A 24052-nucleotide genomic window follows, 5' to 3' on the forward strand; every position below is an offset into this window, starting at 1 on the left:
TACTGCTTCAATTATTTGATCCTGACTATATACGTTGCTTACTACTACCTTTATCAATCACAAACCCACCATAATCTCATGTGATCACACTATCAACAAAACCCGATTGTTATTCCCAGTTAATACATTGAGGCAAACTTATGTGTTTCTGTTTGATGACCATCGAGAAGTATCCACCATCGTCCATCAACCTCTTCGTTTGATCACCACCACGACCTCACCACCTCCATAACAAACCATCTATACATTTCTATCTTCTTTCTATTTCAACCATAACAAAACCGCCACTTTCCACCACCTTTCACTCGTTCTAATTGCAAACCGAAACCACCACACTTGATCATCATCATCATTGTCAATTTACTGTAGTTGTATTATTCGAAATTCACTAAACAAACCCATAAATCACCATCACAACTATTAATCACCACCACCTGCAACATCTAGTCTTCTTTCAGTTTTTTTAATTCGTTCACGGCTACTCTACTACTATTCTTTAGAACAGACCCATCACACGAACAACCTTAACTGACCGATACGTGTTTCTGTTTCTTGTTCAACCTTCCATCACCACATGCACATCAACCCATCTTGAACCACTGCTAAACTGTTGCTTCTGCTATAATATTGCTGCTTGAGCCAAACAAGAACCAAACACCACGTTTTCCTTCCTTCGGTGGAGCAAGGTAATGAAATTTAAAAGAAAGGTGAAATGCTCGCAGTTTAAGTAACAAATGGGACATTATTGATTACATTATATAATACTCTATCAACCTTTCATATAATCAAAATGGTGGGACAAACTAATACATATTGGCCGACCTAAGGGATTAGAAGCAAAGATAGTGCCAATTTTATTTAGGTAAATTTTATGTTGATCAAACCCCACTTGGATTAATGGCGTTAAAAAAAAGAAAAAGAAAAAGAAAGATGAAAGTGATAGCATGATGAATTAGGCGGTGATTACTTGGTTCCTTTTCTTGTTCGTAGACCAGCACACCGAACCCACCATTGCAATACAAAATAGCTATTTGGTATTGTTTAATTGGATAATAATGATTGATAAATAATCTATGGTGGGTGTTGCAAATTCGCTGTTAGATAATATAGGACGTAATAATTTTTTTTTTCTTTCTTCCGGTCGAGTTTCAGCAATTCCCTAAGCAGGCCATGAGATTACATATTGAGGGATATTTGATTTTACTAGTTGGGCCTAGTATGATTGGGCCGAGAGTTGGGGTTATTGAACCGTAGGAATTAAGCCTTTTTAAGTTTCTAGTGGACTACCATATTCAAAATATCCTACTTGGGCCGTAGTTGGTATTAGGCCGAGAAATAAATTCTGTTGGGCTATGTATTTATTGTTGGGCCGGTTTAAATGTAGATATCATAAGTAAATTTTGGCTATAGATATTAGACGGGAAAGATGATATATATTAATATTTCGCTCGATGACGTGATGATATGGGTGATAATTACTAGGGGTTGATGTTGATGATTATGGTAATGAACAAATGAAAACGATGATGGTGTTAAGATGATGGTGACGATGATGTTATGATGATAATAATAACGATATGATGGTAACGAGTAAGATGGTGATGATCGAAATTGTTAAAGATGATGATCATGGGAGTATATGATGAATCGGATGATGATGAATGACCATAATATGTTGATAAAGAATGGCGTATGATAAAATGATAATGATGATATGAATCATGATAGTAATAATTAAATAATAATTAGATGAGTATTAGGTGATGATTTTGTAGATGAGAAGAAGAAGAAAGAATACATAAATCTAATTTTTTTTAAAAGAAAATAGAAATCGGGTTGTAAGGATTTAATATCCTAATTACTCAGAATATCAATGACAGCGTAAAGGTTTAGGTTGTTATCGAGTTAGCGGGACGTCGCGGGCTCTATCCCGGACTTGGGCATTGTTTTTAAGGGATACTTCTTTGAGGTAGCATTACTATTACCTTTATTATTAATATTATTATTATTATTATTAATATTATATAAGTGTTATTATTATTATTATTATTATTATTATTATTATTATTATTATTATTATTATTATTATTATTATTATTATTATTATTATTATTATTATTATTATTATAAGCTAATACAACTTTTTACTAATATTAATTTACCAACTAACAATTAGTTACATAAAATCATAGTTAATAAATATAACATATAATTTACTAAAATAACAAGTATATCACTAATAATATAAATTTGTTCGATTTCAATTATATGTGTTAATAAATATATAAATGATATAGGTTCGTGAATCCGAGGCCAACCATGCATTGTTCAATATAGTCATATGTATTTTTTACTACAAAATACATTAGGTGAGTTTCATTTACTCCCCCTTTTTTACTCTTTACATTTTTGGGGCTGAGAATATATGCAAATGTTTTATTAACTATTTTACAATAATTATATGCGTGAGTTTCATTTGCTCCCTTTTTAAATGCTTTTACAATATATATTTTTGGGACAGAGAATACATGCGCTGCTTTTATGACTGTTTTACGAAATAGACACAAATAATCGAAACTACATTCTATGGTTGAATTATTAAACAGAATATGCCCCTTTTTAGTCTGGTAATCTAAGAATTAGGGAACATACACCCTAATTGACGCGAATCCTAAAGATAGATCTATTGGGCCCAACAAGCCCCATCCAAAGTACCGGATGCTTTAGTACTTTGAAATTTATATCATGTCCGAAGGAGGATCCCGGAATGATGGGGATATTCTTATATGCATATTGTGAATGTCGGTTACCAGGTGTTCAATCCATATGAATGATATTTTTGTCTCTATGCATGGGACGTATGTTTATGAGAAATGGAAATATGAAATCTTGTGGTCTATTAAAATTATGAAATGATTATTTTTGTTAAACTAATGAACTCACCAACCTTTTGGTTGACACTTGAAAGCATGTTTATTCTCAGGTATGCAATAAATCTTCCGCTGTGCATTTGCTCATTTTAAGGACATTACTTGGAGTCATTCATGACATATTTCAAAAGACGTTGCATTCGAGTCGTCGAGTTCATCAAGATTATTATTAAGTCAATTATAGTTGGTTATATTATAAAATGGTATGCATGTCGTCAACTTTCGTTGTAAATAAAGATTGTCTTTTAAAATCGAATGCAATGTTTGTAAGATGTATCATATAGAGGTCAAGTACCTCACGATGTAACCAACTGTTGTGAATCGTTTATAATCGATATGGACTTCATCCGGATGGATTGAGAAGGGGTATGACAGTTGGTATCAGATCGGTGGTCTTAGCGAACCAAGTCTGCATTAGTGTGTCTAACTGATAAGTCGTTAGGATGCATTAGTGAGTCTGGACTTCGACCGTGTCTGCATGTCAAAAGTTTTGCTTATCATTTCATGTCGAAAATTACCTGATTATCATTCTTAGAGAATCACTTGCTTATATTTCTTAGTCTAGACATGTCTTACTGCATCTATTGCATAGATAGTGTATAGATAAATTCATATCCTAGCATATCTGTTATTGTTACCTTTGCCTGACAGCTTCTGTAGATTCCTCCGTAACTTATGGGATTTTAGTATTATATATGCATATGTAAATTATGTATTTTAGGGTACTAACCTACATCCTATAATCTATTTCTTATCGAAAATTCTTCATCTGATCGTACGAGATGAATCCCTCAACCAGTTCGAGTCCCTCAGATTTCGATAGTTATTTCGACAGCTATTCCGACATGGATATTCACCTAAGCTCCGAAAGCGGTGTCACCAGAATGAATTAACCAATCATCCATCCCCAATTCATCTGATAAAATCGTAGCCTACTTAATCAATGGAGATGAGAAGAAGGCGATTCTTTTCACTAAACGAATTCACCCCTTGGTGAAGAACCTGAAGCATTTACCGGCGAGCCTAACCAAAACACCATTTTCAGTCTCATTTCTCGAATACCTCGCCACGATTATATTCTATATAAAATTTTAAACCTTATTCATCCACTCGTTCCGACCGTCAATCATCCGGGAATAATGGAAGAAGTCAACGAGCTTCGCGCTTGAGTAATCAAATTGAAAAACATGGTGCAAAATTTACCAGCTTCAGCAACATCACCGGCACCAACAGTACCATCAGTAACAGCACCAGTACCATCAACAATCCATAACTCAACAACTCATTTTGTACCTCAAGTATAATCATCATTCTACGTATCGTTCTACATCAAATATCTTCATTCTTCATGGCGATTATGTAATCTCTAATGTTTTAGAGATTATGTATTCTAGTTCTAACGGTAAATCAAATGAGATTAATATTTAAATCCATGATTACATCTGAATAAAATATATATGTATATGTATTTTCATAAAGATTGTAATTAAAATTCTTTCGTACAAACTAATAATGGTGAAAATATTTTAACGGGTAGGTAATACCCGAGGAATATTTAGATTTCACATTAATAAGTTACACTGTACATTCTTCGAATCTGATTCAACGAATATTTACTATCCTACTTACATCCACAGATATATGAATCCGTTCACCACAGAATAACCATATTCATTCAATTTCATATTTGGATTTTGACCTATCAGAATCCAACAAGTGGCATAATGAAGAAAACATTTGACAAAATAAAATTTGTTAGAAACAAACAAATTAACTATGAGAAATTTTGTTAAGAATACACGCTAACTGTTCCTAGTTAACTGTTCCTAGCTAACTGATTACATTTTATTTATCACAATTTAATTATCGCAATTTATTTTATCGCAATTTTAATTCTCGTAATTTTATTTATCGTCATTTAAATTCTGTTATTTACTTTACGCACTTTATTTATCATCATTTAATTTCTGTTATTTATTCTTACGCACTTTAAATATCAGGACACGTATACAAGGTTTTGACATATCATATCGACGCATCTATATATATTATTTGGAATCACCATAGACACTCTATATGCAGTAATGATCGAGTTCTCTATACAGGGTTGAGGTTGATTCTACTATAATATATATAGTTTGAGTTGTGATCGAGTCTGAGACATGTACACGGGTCACGATATGTATTAATTAATTTGATTATTATATAGTAAACTATATATGAATTATTATTCGTACACTGCTAATTGTGGACTATCAACATTGGACAATTAAAATGAATTAAAATATTGATTATAACATATGAAACTAAACAATTCTTAAAGTTGCCACTTGATTTTATCCTAAACCTCATTTGTATCTTCACGATTACAATCTGCGTTCAAAACCTTTCATGACTCTTGAAAACACCTCAATCGAGAGGATGAACCAACCGCACTATATTTACGGAAGAAAAGATTGATTCATATAGTTATGCACCTGAAAACTCTCATAAACTGAGTAAACATTTAATACGTATCTGTATTAGCTCCTTTGGCGTTGTCATTACCGAAAATAACTTTACAATCCCTTTCCAAAGTAGCCAATTTTGTCACAGCTCCAGCAAATCAACTTCGACTTTCATTCGGATTAGCCTTAATATAACCTTGATATATATGCGTACTCATTTATTGTTATCAGGGAACCTTTTATATTCCATCATATTACCAGCAGACGTACCAACAATCTCGTTGCTCCTTGATTTTAATCTCTCCGACAAATCACTATATTTATCTATTGAAGTCACATCATGTACTCATCCACATCTGGTAAAAAGAATTTCCATACCAATTACTGGAAATCAGCAAATCTGTATTGTGAGTCTCGCAACGTTTTCACATCAACAGTTATATGTATCCATATAACATTTATCTCTTAGAACTATGATCTTCCATTCTAAAATTCTGAAAAGCACCCATTCTACGAATTAATACTCTGGATTTTGAAAAGTTGAATGAAGCAACAAAAAATGTAAACGACCTCAACAACCAAAAGTTGATGATAAAGAATTGTATGTTGGCAAAGCTCAGAAAAAGCTTGAAACTGAAAAACTGATTGAGCAAACTACGAAGGAGTCTCCGAACAAATCACAAGGACTAAACTTGTACATTAAGAATCCTGATGATTCTGTTTCTGATGAAATCTTTAGCAAATATCTTGCTTCTGACTCCAAACTCTTGCGGACAAATTTTCTTCACCATCCTTCGATATTAGAAATTCCAAGATATCATCGTATCTTTCATTATAAATATCCTCCATATTTCTGAAGATATTTTCATAAATAATCGTATCTGAAATCATTAATCTCTTCGTGCTATCAGTGTTACATCATATAGAAACTATTAGTTTCTATATTCTGTAAACTTTCGAGCTTAAAATATGAATGTTATTAAAGTAGTGTTGGGAACTGATGCATGAGTTAGTATAATATAATGACACTTGATCAACGTGATTATATTACAGTAAGTCATGCTGAGTTTCTAATAAAATGTGATGATTCACAGATCATAACGTCATCACGTGCCATGTTACATAACTCTTTCATTCTGCTTAACTTCTGAACATATCAAGAAAACATATTCTTGATAGTTCTATTCTCAGTGATTCTGGTAATTTGACAAATTAAATCGTGCTAATACGTTCCTTCTTGTTTAGAACATTAAGTTCATTCAAAACTCCATACTTACGAATTCTAGACCGTTACTCGCTTCACTAGAGGTCGAGAAGAGAATAAAAAGGCAAAAAGCTCCAAAATATAAGAGAAAATATAAAGCCCAATAACAACACGGAAGTGATAAACCGTAGATATTAATACGAATAGCAACATAAAGACACGGTATAATTAAGAATAGTATCACCCCAAGGTAATTGTAGAAATAAACAGATTCTTCTGATGGAAGATTGAAAAGAAGGATGACAGAAATGATAATTAGAAAAATATCAAGGATTAGAACTGGATTAAGCATTTTCACAATCTTTTGGATGTATGAACTAAGAAAGAAAGTATAGGAATGGTGAGAATAATAGAACGGAAGAGCTTAATTTATAGTGGAAATATCAGACAGAGTAATCGATGCAGATTACCATATTTAATTATAGAGATCTTAATTTCCTTACTCGCCGAAGAATCAAATCTTTTAGATTTCGAAGATTTTCTTTAAACCCCTTGAATTCCGGAATTCAACCCTGACTCTGTCAAAAGTTAAGATGAATCTTTACTTTCCTATTTCACTCTTTGGTGATAGCTTCATTCATATTCTTCGAATAATCGAAGTATTTTTATCCATATTACTCACTGATGATAAAACTCTATTTATCAACTCATATTCATCATGAAAACATTTTTTATTGTTAACCATGACGACCACACTCAAATTTCGGGACATAATTTCTTTAACGGGTAGGTACTGTGATGACCCGGAAATTTCTGACCAAATTTAAACTTGATCTTTATAAGATTTTGACACGATAAGCAAAGTCTGTAATATTGAGTCTTAAAATTTTAAACTATTTACATAGAATCATTTACCCTTTGACTATTCCTGACGATTCACGAACAAATTATTTGTAAATAAAAATGTACAGGTGTATACATATATAAAGGTAAATAAATATAATAATTGGAAGTAACAATATTTATTCAATTGAACTAAGAATTACTAGTATTAAGTATTGACATTAAGTATTATTATTAGTATTATATATATCATGTAATTAATAACAGATAATGTTAATATCTAATATAATAAATGTAATAATAAATTAAACTATAATTGTTATAGTAATAATATTTTTATTTTCAATATTAACATCTACAATAGTATCATTTACATTATGATGAAAATGGATGTAAATATAAATTGTTATACTATTATTACTAATATTATTGTAATTAGTATTATTATTAGTATCATTTATAATAGTATCATTATTATTATTATCATTATTATTTTAGTTATCAACCTTATTATAATAAAAATAATACAATTTAATATGGTTATCATTAATATTATTATTATTATTATTATTATTATCATTTTTATAATTTCTTATTCTTATTAATATTAGTATAATTTTGATAAAGTTATTATTAATATTATTATTATTATAAATTCTATTATTATTATTATCAGTATTCTTATTAAAAATTTATAAAATTAACAGATTTAATAAATAGATTATATTATTACATAAGTTAATAGAACAGATATAAATCAGTAATTGATATATATATATATATATATATATATATATATATACACAAGAACATTAATACAGATACAACACGACATACAAATTTATGATATAGATATATATACAGATTTCAAATATACGGATATTTAGATTTACATAAATAAATATAAAACCAGTTATATAGATATACAGATTTGGATGTGTATATAATTACAATTCTATATAAAAATAAATAAATTACTACGTAATAAAAATCATAGGATCCCAAAAATCAGATTTGGAATTAAATATCTGTTTAATTTTTTATTTTATCTATTGTACCTCCTACCTGCTCGAGTTAAAATTCAACTCAATTGTCAATACGAACCAAAAACGATTATGTCATGGTACTGCTTCAATTATTTGATCCTGACTATATACATTGCTAACTACTACCTTTATCAATCACAAACCCACTATAATCTCATGTGATCACACTATCAACAAAACCCGATTGTTATTCCCTGTTAATACATTGAGGCAAACTTATGTGTTTCTGTTTGATGACCATCGAGAAGTATCCACCATCGTCCATCAACCTCTTCGTTTGATCACCACCACGACCTCACCACCTCCATAACAAACCATCTATACATTTCTATCTTCTTTCTGTTTCAACCATAACAAAACCGCCACTTTCCACCACCTTTCACTCGTTCTAATTGCAAACCGAAACCACCACACTTGATCATCATCATCATTGTCAATTTACTGCAGTTGTATTATTCGGCATTCACTAAACAAACCCATAAATCACCATCACAACTATTAATCACCACCACCTGCAACATCTAGTCTTCTTTCTGTTTTTTTAATTCGTTCACGGCTACTCTACTACTATTCTTTAGAACAGACCCATCACTCGAACAACCTTAACTGACCGATACGTGTTTCTGTTTCTTGTTCAACCTTTCATCACCACATGCACATCAACCCATCTTGAACCACTGCTAAACTGTTTCTTCTGCTATAATATTGCTGCTCGAGCCAAACAAGAACCAAACACCACGTTTTCCTTCCTTCGGTGGAGCAAGGTAACGAAATTTAAAAGAAAGGTGAAATGCTCGCAGTTTAAGTAACAAATGGGACATTATTGATTACATTATATAATACTCTATCAACCTTTCATATAATCAAAATGGTGGGACAAACTAATACATATTGGCCGACCAAAGGGATTAGAAGCAAAGATAGTGCCAATTTTATTTAGGTAAAGTTTATGTTGATCAAACCCCACTTGGATTAATGGCGTTAAAAAAAAAGAAAAAAAAAAGAAAAAGAAAGATGAAAGTGATAGCATGATGAATTAGGTGGTGATTACTTGGTTCCTTTTCTTGTTCGTAGACCAGCAAAACAAACCCACCATTGCAATACAAAATAGCTATTTGGTATTGTTTAATTGGATAATAATGATTGATAAATAATCTATGGTGGGTGTTGCAAATTCACTGTTAGATAATATAGGACGTAATAATTTTTTTTTTCTTTCTTCCGGTCAAGTTTCAGCAATTCACTAAGCAGGCCATGAGATTACATATTGAGGGATATTTGATTTTACTAGTTGGGCCTAGTATGATTGGGCCGAGAGTTGGGGTTATTGAACCGTAGGAATTAAGCCTTTTTAAGTTTCTAGTGGACTACCATATTTAAAATATCCTACTTGGGCCGTTGTTGGTATTGGGCCGAGAAATAAATTCTGTTGGGCTATGTATTTATTGTTGGGCCGGTTTAAATGTAGATATCATAAGTAAATTTTGGCTATAGATATTAGACGGGAAAGATGATATATATTAATATTTCACTCGATGACGTGATGATATGGGTGATAATTACTAGGGGTTGATGTTGATGATTATGGTAATGAACAAATGAAAATGATGATGGTGTTAAGATGATGGTGACGATGATGTTATGATGATAATAATAACGATATGATGGTAACGAGTAAGATGGTGATGATCGAAATTGTTAAAGATGATGATCATGGGAGTATATGATGAATCGGATGATGATGAATGACCATAATATGTTGATAAAGAATGGCGTATGATAAAATGATAATGATGATATGAATCATGATAGTAATAATTAAATAATAATTAGATGAGGATTAGGTGATGATTTTGTAGATGAGAAGAAGAAGAAAGAATACATAAATCTAATTTTTTTTTAAAAGAAAACGGAAATCGGGTTGTAAGGATTTAATATCCTAATTACTCAGAATATCAATGACGGCGTAAAGGTTTAGGTTGTTATCGAGTTAGCGGGACGTCGCGGGCTCTATCCCGGACTTGGGCATTGTTTTTAAGGGATACTTCTTTGAGGTAGCATTACTATTACCTTTATTATTAATATTATTATTATTAATATTATATAAGTATTATTATTATTATTATTATTATTATTATTATTATTATTATTATTATTATTATTATTATTATTATTATTATTATTATTATTATTATTATTATTATTATTATAAGCTAATACAACTTTTTATTAATATTAATTTACCAACTAACAATTAGTTACATAAAATCATAGTTAATAAATATAACATATAATTTACTAAAATAACAAGTATATCACTAATAATATAAATTTGTTCGATTTCAATTATATGTGTTAATAAATATATAAATGATATAGGTTCGTGAATCCGAGGCCAACCATGCATTGTTCAATATAGTCATATGTATTTTTTACTACAAAATACATTAGGTGAGTTTCATTTACTCCCCTTTTTTACTCTTTACATTTTTGGGGCTGAGAATATATGCAAATGTTTTATTAACTATTTTAAAATAATTATATGCGTGAGTTTCATTTGCTCCCTTTTTAAATGCTTTTGCAATATATATTTTTGGGACTGAGAATACATGCGTTGCTTTTATGACTGTTTTACGAAATAGACACAAGTAATCAAAACTACATTCTATGGTTGAATTATTAAACAGAATATGCCCCTTTTTAGTCTGGTAATCTAAGAATTAGGGAACAGACACCCTAATTGACGCGAATCCTAAAGATAGATCTATTGGGCCCAACAAGCCCCATCCAAAGTACCGGATGCTTTAGTACTTCGAAATTTATATCATGTCCGAAGGAGGATCCCGGAATGATGGGGATATTCTTATATGCATATTGTGAATGTCGGTTACCAGGTGTTCAATCCATATGAATGATATTTTTGTCTCTATGCATGGGACGTATGTTTATGAGAAATGGAAATATGAAATCTTGTGGTCTATTAAAATTATGAAATGATTATTTTTGTTAAACTAATGAACTCACCAACCTTTTGGTTGACACTTGAAAGCATGTTTATTCTCAGGTATGCAATAAATCTTTCGATGTGCATTTGCTCATTTTAAGGACATTACTTGGAGTCATTCATGACATATTTCAAAAGACGTTGCATTCGAGTCGTCGAGTTAATCAAGATTATTATTAAGTCAATTATAGTTGGTTATATTATAAAATGGTATGCATGTCATCAACTTTCGTTGTAAAGAAAGATTGTCTTTTAAAATCGAATGCAATGTTTGTAAGATGTATCATATAGAGGTCAAGTACCTAGCGATGTAACCAACTGTTGTGAATCGTTTATAATCAATATGGACTTCATCCGGATGGATTGGGACGGGGTATGACACCGCGCACTACAACTGAAAAGGAAGACAACACAGCTCTACTGATGCAAATTCTGAAAGTGCATAAGTATAAGTAGACTTTTCCTGATACTTTTTAAGAACACTTTCTGATGCATAAAATTCAGGGTCTTACAATTCCCCTACAATAACCCAATCCCAATCCTTCTTAAAAATGATGTGTCCTTTGCTTCCAAACTAAATGAACCAAGCGACTCAAAAGCCAATTTGGATGATCAATGTATCGGGAAAAACTGTCAATCATCATGTGCAGAAGTTAAAAAGCGAGGTAATCCTAGTGCTTGCAATAAGAAGTGTTACTTCGCCCAAAAATTGGTAACAAGAAAAATGGCAAAAGAAAAGTGAAGCATTGGGTTGAGGAGATCCCGGATATTTCCGACATTTTTGTTACAATTAGCGAGATCAACCACGTTGTCAACCATACTTCTTCACTCAAAAATAACAAAACAACTCTTCCACAATTTGGAAATAAAAAACTCACTTATAAAGAAGAATTGGTTAAGTTTAACGAAATGATGGCGAGTATGTTGGAATATGAAACGCCTACTAAAGCTTCCAAGCCATGAGGTTAGCCGTTCTGTTTCAATTATTTGGGCCTCCTACTCAGTTTTTAGTTGGATTGCCTCTTCTGTTAACAAAAATTGTGACTCTTAAAAGCCCTTCTCAAAACCCGGAGCACATCGCAAACTGATGACGTCAATAGAAATCTATAGCAATATGATCTTGAAATCAGACCTCTCAAATACATCCTCACAATCCATGATCTTACCGACTTCAAAATCATGGAAATTAACCATTCTTGGGTTGACGATCCTTTAATTGTAAAAGAGCACACTATACATTTTTATGAATCACTGTTTTCACCAAATGTCAGTAGCCTTTATGATGTTGTTATTCGATTAGGCTTCTCTCAATCTAGCCCAAGTCCAAGTCTACTTACAGCCCGCAATCGAAGCCCTCTTCAATTCTTAAGAAGTAATCGTTTATGTTTGGGATCAAAATCTATTTTTACTTTGTCAATAGACCTTACGGTCTCTGTTGTAATTTGATATTTTTGACCGACCTTGGTTCCGTCATTGTATTATAACGTCTTACGATATCCTTCAACGTTTTGATGAAGGTATTGGTTTCTTTTAATATATTTATTTTTTCACAAAAAAAAAAATTAATAATATTCTAATTTTGGTATTAATAATAATGATAAAAAGGAATAGAAATTGTGTTTTTTTTAATAAGCCAATTCGTTACGTTTAATTGTCTTTCAATTAAATGGTTTAATGTGTTTGTTATCATTAATAAAATTAAATCATAGTGATTTTCGAACATATTATTATCGTTCATAATCAAAATTTGAAGCCGAACCTATATGAACCATTGAACACTTAGCCACTTAGGTATTCTATTTTTTTTTGTCACTAGTGATTATCTAACAAATGGGAAGGAAATGGTCATTGGAGAGACGAAGCACAAGTACGAACAGAAGGTCTGCGACTTTTAAAAAAATCAAAATCGGATAACTTGGGTCGTAGAAAAACAAGTAAACTAGTGCTGTTTATTTTTTTAACTTCTAGAACCTTTTGAACAATAATGTGTTGGAAACTAAACTTGATTTGGGCTATGTGTTTTGGATTTGGGCTTGCAAGTATCAAGTATTTTGGATCAAGATCATAATCCATTATGTACAAACTTCTTGTAAAATGTAGTAGACAAAGTGTGTAGAAAGTGTGTAGAATGATCTTATAAAATATCTAGGTCTAGAAGTATCATAATACTAAGAAATATCTAGATACTAGTAGATTGTGAAGTATTCTAAACTACTCCATTGTGTAGTATAAATAGAGGGTTCCACCCATCATTTGTAATCAAGCAATTAAGCAATAAACAAAGCTTTCAAGATCAATCAAACATCTAAATCATCAATCATCTCTTCCACAAATAATATACATAACCTCCTATTTCTAACAAATTGGTATCAAGAGCTTGGTTCGACAAGATGATGGCTTACAATGTCATCACATTTCCTCGCCTCACTAAGGATAATTATGATCGATGGAGCATCCAAATGAAGACCTTCCTAGGTGGACAAGACTTATGGGAGATTGTGGAGGAAGGCTATGAGGAACCTGCAGAAAAATGTCATCTCAGCAAGGAGAAAAAACTATTGAAGACCAACGATCAAAAGGCTCTTTCCATCATCCAACAAAGTGTAGATGATGGAGCTTTTGAAAAAATTGCAAGTGCAACCACCGCCAAGAAAGCATGGGAGATCTTGGAGAATTCTTATAAGGGAGTTGATAAGGTGAAAAAGGTTCGCCTATAAACACTACATGGTGAGTTCGAATCCTTAAATAAGAAAGACTCAGAATCAATTTCTGATTATTTTACAAGAGTCTTGGTGGTTGTCAATCAATTAAAGAGGAATGGTGAAACTCTAAGTGATGTAAGAGTCATTGAGAAGATTCTTAGATCATTAGATTCAAAATTTGACTATATAGTCGTAGCCATCGAAGAATCTAAAGATCTAGAATCAATGACTATCGATGAACTCATGGGTTCACTACAAGTCCATGAAGAGAGGTTCAATAAGAAAAATAAGGAGCCTTTGGAGCAAGCTTTACAAGCAAAACTTTCTTTCAAGGAAGAGAGCAGTGAAAAGACTCATCAAATGAGTCAACGAGGCCATGGTCAAGTACGTGACCGAGGACGAGGGCAAGGATATATCAAACGTGGAGGTTATAGTTCTTACAGAAAAGAAGAAAGAAGTCAAAATTTTCACCCGATAATAGGTCGCGAGAGAGGCTACACAAGTAGAAGGCCAAGGTATGACAATTCTTAAACCAAATGCTATAATTGTCATAAATTTGGCCACTATGCTTCGAAATGCGAGAAGTCAAATAATTACGTGCAAGAAAGAGCAAATTTAGTGCAAGAAGATACCGAAGCCGTGAAAAACACTTTGTTACTAACATGCAAAGGTGAAGATAACGGAGAATCAAATTTGTGGTATCTCGACATGGGTGCAAGCAACCATATGTGCGGTGACAAAAACATATTTGTGGAGTTAGACGAGGTAATAAGTTGAAATATCACCTTCAGAGGTTCCTCTAAAGTCCCGGTTAAAGGTAAAGGTAAGATCCTCATTCGCTTGAAGAATGGAAGACATCAATTTATCTCTAACGTGTATTATGTGCCCAATATGAAGTCCAATATACTGAGTATTGGACAACTCTTAGAGAAAGGCTATGATATTCACATGATAAATCGTAGTCTTTCTATAAGAGACCAAAGAGGAGGTTTGATTGCTAAAGTGTCAATGTCCACGAATAGGATGTTTTTGCTAAACATCCAACATGACATTCCAAGATGTTTAAAAGCATGTTTCAAAGATAATTCTTGGCTTTGGCACATGAGATACGAGCACTTACATTTTGAAGGCTTAAAGTTATTATCAAGTAAAGGAATGTTGAAGGGTTTGCCTCCAATTAATCATCCGGATCAAATCTGTGAGGGATGCCTTCTAGGAAAGCACTTCCGAAACAGTTTTCCAGTAGAGGCTTCTAGTAGAGCAAAGAAACCTCTAGAACTTATTCACATGGATGTGTGTGGACCCAGCCATCCACCATCTTTCGGTAAAAATAGATATTTTCTTCTATTCATTGATGATTTTAGTCGAAAGACATGGGTCTATTTTCTAAAGGAGAAATCAGAAGTCTTTGGAATGTTCAAGAAGTTTAAAGCATTTGTGGAGAATCAAAGTGGTCTCACCATAAAGGCGATGAGATCCGATCGTGGAGGAGAGTTCAAATTCCAAGGAATTTAAGGAATTTTGCGACAACAATGGGTTACGAAGTCCTCTAACTCTTCCGTATTCACCTCAACAAAATGATTTTGCGGAAAGAAAAAATAGGACCATTCTTGATATGGCCTGAAGTATGTTAAAGAGCAAAAGGATGCCTAAGGAGTTTTAGGCTGAGGCAGTGGACTGTGTGATCTATCTAGCAAATCACTCACTCACTAGAACTGTCAAGAACAAAACACCCATTGAAGCTTTGAGTGGAAGGAAGCCCGGCATCTCACACCTTCGAGTGTTCGGAAGTGTGGCATATGCTCATGTGTCAGATCAGAAGAGGACGAAGCTCGATGATAAAGACAAGAAACTCATATTCGTGGGCTATGACTAAAGTTCGAAGGGTTACAAGTTATACAATCCCAAGACCGGTAAAGAAATCTCAAGTCGAGATGTGGTGTTCGATGAAGAAGCAACATGGGATTGGAATGTTCCCGAAGAGGAGAAATATGACTTTCTCCCTTATCCATTCGAGAGTACTGCAAGGAACGAAGAATATCTAGAAGTTCAAGAACCTTCTAGTACACTATCTCCGCACTCTCCACGTACTTCAACCACTACACCTAATGAAGTGACACCAACATCAGGAGGAGAATCAAGTATACTACATTACACAACGAGCATTGAGGAGTTGTACGCGATAACACAGCCTATGGAGGATCTAACATTGTTCTACCTTCTTGCCGATTGTAAGCCAATAAGCTATGAAGACGCAGCAAAAATTCAAAAGTGGAAACATGCCATGGACGAGGAGATTCAGGCAATCCAGAGGAATGATACGTGGGATCTTGCTACTCTACCAAGAGGGCATAAGGCTATTGGTGTAAAGTGGGCGTACAAGGCCAAGAAGAATTCCAAAGGTGAAGTTGAAAGATACAAAGCAAGGTTGGTGGCGAAGGCATATAGTCAATGAGCCGGCATAGACTATGACGAGGTATTTGCCCCGTCGCTCATCTAGAAACTATAAGATTGATAATCTCACTTGCGGCTCAGCATAATTGGAAGATTTATCAAATAGATGTAACATCCGCGTTTCTTAATGACCACTTAGAAGAAGAAGTCTATATAGAACAACCTTTGGGATACATTGTGAAAGGTCAAGAGAATAAGGTACTGAAATTAAAGAAGGCCTTATACGGGTTAAAGCAAGTGCCTCGTGCATGGAATAGCAGGATAGACAAGTATTTCCAGCAAAATGACTTTACAAAATGCCCACATGAGCATGCTCTCTACAAGTAAGCAATGATGGAGATGTTATGATTATGTGCCTATACGTGGATGGCTTGATATTCACCGATAGTAATCCCAAAATGTTCGAGGAGTTCAAGAAAGCAATGGTTCGGGAGTTCGAGATGACCGACATTGGACTTATGGCTTACTATCTTGGGATCGAGGTGAAACAAAAGAAATAAGTAATATTCATAACCCAAGAAGGTTATGCAAAGGAGGTGCTGAAGAAATTTAAGATGAATGACTACAAGTCAATGAACACACCGGTGGATTGTAATCTCAAATTTTCAAAAGATGATGAAGGGTACTTGGTTGACACAACACAATACAAGAGTTTGGTTGGAAGTCTCAGGTACCTGATGTGTTAAAAGTGTGTGCAGTAGTGCTTAGCTTATTCCTCAACTTTTAAATTTATAAAACCTTTTATTATTACACTTTAACACCCTAACGTGCAACAAAACCCGATCAGAGGTAGTAATTTAGGTTATCGTCCCAAGGAAAGTGCTAGGTAAGGATAAGAGTTGTTTTATTAATTAATTCTTATTAAAGAATTAAATATATATTTTTATGTATTTTATGGGATAGATTTCTCTTAGGAAAGAGTTTGCTTTTAAAAATAAACAAAACAAAATAAGGAATTGAAGATTCAAAATAAAATACAAATAAAGATACAAGTAAAGATACAAGTGATTACATGGACAAACAATTCATACGGGATTCATATTAGATAAATTTCATGACTTATATTAACACAAAGTAGAATAACAATCATAGACCAATTATTATCCTTAATAGGTTAAACTAAGTGTTGCATATTAATCAATAAGTAGGACTGATGTGCAGAATCAGGTATATAATTTATATTAGGAAAAATACTGGTTATTAGAACTATTACACAACTACGGGCAGTGTACCCGGTCGTGTAGTAGTATAGATAATGGTTTAGTCCGTGTATCGTTCCAAGGACAGTTGTATGAGTCAAACTATAATTAGAAACTATTTTATGATTAACTAAGTAAATGAAACTAAAGGTACAAGATAATTTGGTTTTGCCCTTTAACGATGGGCTAATCAAGACAAGTTCTAGTTTACAAGTAAAAGAAATTTTTTTGGTATTTTCGGTTTTAAACAATTGTAAATAAAGCAAGTAAGATAGTTTGATTTAGATCAAAGAGACGAAATGTTCATCTAGATCTTTTACCCTCAGTATTGGATGTAAGTTTTGATATTAAGGCTCGATTGAATGATTTTGTGTGTAAGTTACCTATTAAATTCACCAAGAGTTCTCTTTAGTAAATATGCAAACACAATTACAAGATCAAGGGTTCCCTTTTCACTATAGTTCTTGTATTTGTAATCGGATAACTTAGCTAGTTCTAAGGCTTGAAACTTTGACTTCTATGTTCATAGTTATCAATAATTGTACAAAAGTTCGTTGCATACAATTCATCCCTATATCGTCTAATCATTTGAATCTAATTTACCCCTTGGTCCGGTTTAGTAAACAATCAATCTAAGACAAGTTGATTGTAAATCAATATGATAAATCAACAAGAGTTCTCTTTATCAACAACATATCAATTAACTAGATACAAATGATTTTAACATCAATAAGCATGTTCTTGATTCAAGCTTAAAACTATCACACATAATACATATAATCAATAAGTTTACATCCAATACCTTGGTTATTAATCTAGACAAACATTATGGAATTAGCCAACAATCATACTTGAAAACTTAAACAAAACAGTAACAAAGATAGAATTCATTGTAATACAAGATTGACCTTTTAGGAGTAATCTTGGATGAAGCTCTTGAATGATCCTTGATTCTTCAATTATTTGAGTGCATAGATGCACTTTGATAAGCCCAAGAATTACTTTGATTCGTATGTTTTAGTCTCAGAACAGAAAAGAAACTGGTACCCCTTTGAAATGAAGCTGTACATGGAATTAAATAGGCTGAACAGTAGCTGGAAAGTGGGGTGCACCAAGCGCACCAAAGAGAGTGCGCTGCACGCACAGTTCACCTACTACCTTTCTGCTTTACAGCTCGACATCGCACGTTCAAATCTGTTGTACTAGTAAAAGTGCGCGAAGGGGTGCACTGAGCGCACAGTAGTACGCGGTGCGCACTGTGCTTGGCGCACTTTGGTTTTGCTTGGGAAATCCTCTGATCAAAATATGACATTGTGCGCTGCGCGCACCCTTATTGGTGCGCTGAGCGCACCTCACTGTTCTTGGATTTTCTTGTCTTGGTTTCGATCTTTGAGCAGTATCACCCATTTTCTTAAATGTTTCTTCAAGTTTACAATGACTTTAAACTAGATTACAATAATATAAAATACAAACGGAAATAAAATGCATTCATACGAAATGAACATCAATAGGACTCGATATTGCGACTAAAGATATATCTAATTTGAGCAATATCAAATCCCCCATACTTAGCTCTTGCTTGTCCTCAAGTAAGTCTTGTTCTAATCATAGGTATACAAAACATCAATAAATATGAATCATACAATTTTTTTTTTCAATACACATCACACTAATCACACGGAACACGCAAAACACACACATTATTTTGGAACACAAACTCACGCTTTATGCAACACATATTTACACAATTTGGAATACACACTCTTGAGGTACACACATAATATATGAAACACACACACACATTTAGATTGTTTAGGAGAGACGAACTTCGGTGAAAGTTCTTTAAAAATTTTGGATCCTTAGGGAAAATTGAATCTTTGAGAAAACGTTTTAAGATTTTGAAAATGTCAATGCTAGTTTTTTAAACTAGACACGTTTTCTGGTTTTAACCTCAAATACCTGTTGAGGGTAACAGAAAACCTAAGTCTCAGTCGGCGATTAGCAAGCTATCCGCCCCCATGATTGTAGTATCATGGAACTCTTAACCGGGTGGCCCCTGACGCGATATAAATATCGGTCTTTCATGATAATTTGTACAATTTAGATCAAGGGTTAAAACTGCGAAGACTGAGCTATCGCGTGGGACAGATCCTGCTCCAGCTTATATACTGTAATCGGTTTTACACTGGACAGCTCCTTGAATTTACCCTACCAAGTTTATTTTCGGGTTTGAAAGTTCAAGACTTTCCCTTCCCACTTTACCTTTATATCGTGAAATGATATTGGTATAAAATGACATAGTTTAGGAAGTTTGCTATATCAAGTAAGGTGAAATTCGGAAGACTTTACTTCCTTCAAGGATGGACTAGATGCATCCTTTCCGTTTAGTGACTTTTATTCCTTTTATTTTCAAGCTAAAAAGTACTTAAATCTCTTTATTTTGCAAAAATTTGTGATATTAATTCGAAACGATTAGTAAAATTCCCCCATACTTGCCTTTTTCGCTAAGACTTTTTTGTTCAAAAATTTAAAATTTTTTAATAAATTGCGAAATTAAGCCCAAGCTGCATACCCGAGAGAATTACCCTCCCCCCACACTTAAGATTAAGTAAGGCCCTCATTACTTAAAATCAGAAAATTTTAAAAATTCACGAGGGCACTAGTGTGAAAAGAGTTCGAAAAATCTTGGTATAAAGCCGGAGATCGTGAAACTTAGGTGAGCGATGGCGCTGAACTGAATGCCAGCATATGAACATCGTTCATTCCTTGATATCTATCACAAATTTCAAATTAATTGTACCTCGCTGAACTTAATGCCAGCATCACTAAACCTTAACAATAAGAAACAAACAAACAAACAAACTAATATAGATAAAGGTGGTGTATTCAACACAACCACCCCCAAATGTTATCCCTACAACATAAATAGTTTAAAGATTATTACAAACCAAAAATAAAAATCGTTCTGATAACTACCAAAGTGTTACCAAATGTTACCAAATATGGCATATGCGCCCTCTAATTGTCACCAAAGAAGTTATCAAAAGGCCCGCCAGAGTAGGTGCCCGAACCATCATTCCTAGGTCTTCCATGCGGGTATTGTTCCTCAAAGCGTCTTTGTGCATCTTGCATGGACGTTTGTTCATCATATAACGAAGGACTAGGAATTCGGTTTGGGGTATGGTAATAGGTCAGGTTTTGGTAGGAGGTAGCTTAATACTCTTGGGGGTTTTGCATATACAATCCAACATTATGGTGAAGCCAATCACCCCTATAGTTCCCCCACCTTTGATCATACCGTGATACCCTGTTATGCTCCCTCTGTTCTTCCTGAAATTGGTGAAATTGTTCTTGTTGGTGCTCATATTGGTCATCTCTATGTTGATAACCTATCCGCATATCATGGAAACCCATAATAATTTCATCCAATTCATCCTCCCTTGACCTTTGTTGGCGCCTACGCCTCCTCCTTTCTGGTTGTGGTGGGTCCTCTTGACCTTCATCTTCAGGTGCCTCCATATGCACATCTTCTTCTTCGTTTTCTCTTCCTATACCACTGCCGCTGGCTTCATGATCATTTGTAAGGGGCGGTGCGTTTACCCTCGAAAAAAATGGAATAAGCCTTTGATGATTATTATAGGCCAAAAATTCTGTATTCAAATATTAAGTTTTGTTCAAAGGCTTCATTGTTGTATTGTTTGGAATTAACCGAGATAAATCGACACCAAAATGCCTAGAAATCTGGGTGATGTATTGCCCACCAATAATCGGATTCAACCCTCTATCTCCCCTTGTATTATCAAGATAACTTGCCAATGTAGATGGAATGTCGACACTGCTTTTGTTGTAGATTTTATCTACAAGAAAAACATCGAGACATGTTACTTTATTGGTGCCATGTTTTCTTGCATTAAAAGTACATGCATGAATCATTCTTTTATCTTTATTGGTTATATCAGTAAACTTGCTTCGGCTAGCAGAAAATTGGGTGTCGCTCATATCGGTCCAAAACGGGCGTGGATCATAAGAATCGTCATAGTACTCGGATGATCGCAAATAAGCATTGAGTTGGTCATCATCAAGTTCGCCATATAGCCCGAATATTCGAGCAAGCTCAATTTGATTAAGTGCCTGATCGACCCCACCTAAACGAAATCTCATAAAGCCTTGACTTGTTGGATCCATAATTAGATCAAAACGTAAAGAGGCTATGAACTCTTTGCATAACTGTGGGTATATAACATCATTGAACCTCATAATTGTTTCCTATGCTCTGATTGTTATCAATCTGCCCGTTAAAACCTGGTGTTGTACCTCTAGCATTCTAGCCACTCTATCATACTCCCGTGCTTCCACCGCTGGAGCCGGGTCAAAATACCACGTTGCATCGCATGATTTTTCTGCCACCCAATTATAAGCACTTGTGTAATCTGGATGGTCTTGGACATAGGCTAGCCAAAGCCTTGGGTCATTTTGATCCGGTGATTGTTGTCGTTCTTCTGGTGAAGAATGTCGTTCATCCGGTGAAGAATTTCATTCTTCAGATGAGTACTCTTGTTCTTCACGATACCGGTGTGAAGGCTCTTCTTGCTGTTGATTTCTCCTTGTCCTAAAGTTGTACTGCATACATAAAACATACACCAAAACAAAAGAGGCGCATAGAAAATAGTATGCGTTAGTGTGAGCTCATCATAAATCAAGTATATGTTCAAAAATACATATAGCACATAATTATGTTAATCATTCATGTAAACATTTTCTTAAAAGATCCAAGATTAACATAGTTAGTCTAGCGTTTTAGAAACCAAATTTGAACATGAACCTCATATCATTCTCATCCCTTTAACAAAACTATCACTTTAGACACAAAGTGATGGAAACTCAACAATTTTCAATCATTTATATCAATTAAGAACCAAAACATGCTAGATTTCCAAAACATGAACAACCATATCCTGCTCAATTGTGATACATACTTATGAAGTGCTCAAAATTTCTCAAAACATTGACAAACACTTAGCTAGAAACCATATTCAACCAAATTCAAAGCCAAAATTCGGATTTAAAGTCTACATAAACCCTAGAATCATGAATATACCCTAAAAACACAATGGAATATGATTTCAAGGCATACAAATCAATTATAACAACCTAAAGCATGTTAATGTTTATAAAAATTACTATTCAAGAAAACCCACATAAATTTCTTAAATAATCCAAAAAATTAAGCATGAAATCGAAGTTATGGAAAGAAAATTAAGTGGAATCATATGAACATACCCTAGGCATCTTGAATTAGGCTTGGATTTGAGAAGATTTGGTTAAGATTGGAAGGATTGAAGTTAGGGTTTAGAGTGTTTTAGTGAAAGAGAGAAAATGAATCTGAAAATATGGGTAAGGAATGGACAGAAAACGAATGTGTGGTGTTAAAAAGGTGATAAAACAGTGGACTCCACAAAAAATTGAAACAGATTCGAGCTAAACGGGAGAGTGCACCGAGCGCACACCTTAGAGGTGCACGGCGCGCATTAGTGCTCAAATTCAGAAAACTTTCTGTCTAAGTTTTTCTAAAGTGCGCTGAGCTCATAGAGGAGAGGTGCACGGTGCGCACGTGGTGTCTTTCAGCTATTTTCACGTTTGGTCAGTACAGGGAGGTTGGTAACATGATGGTGATCGTAATGGTATTCAAAAATAAGTGTAAAATCACTCAAAATCATATAAATCACACAAATACATATTTACACAGGTGAACTTTCTTTAACGAGTCGTCCACCCAACTCGTCCCCATTTTCGATTTAGGCTTTGTTTTCAAAGTTGAGGTTAACCTCGTCTTCGATTTCAAGGGGGCCATCGACATAGTGTTTGACCCGGTGGCCATTCACTTTAAAAATGTCGCCCTTCCAGTTCACCACTTCAATTGTACCATAAGGGCACACTCTTTTAACAATAAATGATCCCATCCATCGATACTTAAGCTTTCCTGGCGATAACTTAAAACGGGCATTGTAAACAAGGACACGATCTCCTTCCATGAATTCCTTCGGACTTTTCAATCGCTTATCGTGCCATTGTTTGGTCTTTTCGTTGTAAATTAGAGAGTTGTCATAGGCTTCACGCCTCAACTCATCTAATTCATTTAGTTAGGTCAAACGTAACCGACCCGCCTCCTTGTAATCTAAATTACATGCCCTTAACGCCCAATGCTGTGATGCCTCGTACAAAA

Source organism: Rutidosis leptorrhynchoides, chromosome 3 (genome assembly GCF_046630445.1).
Source record: "Rutidosis leptorrhynchoides isolate AG116_Rl617_1_P2 chromosome 3, CSIRO_AGI_Rlap_v1, whole genome shotgun sequence".
Taxonomy (NCBI): Eukaryota; Viridiplantae; Streptophyta; class Magnoliopsida; order Asterales; family Asteraceae; genus Rutidosis; species Rutidosis leptorrhynchoides.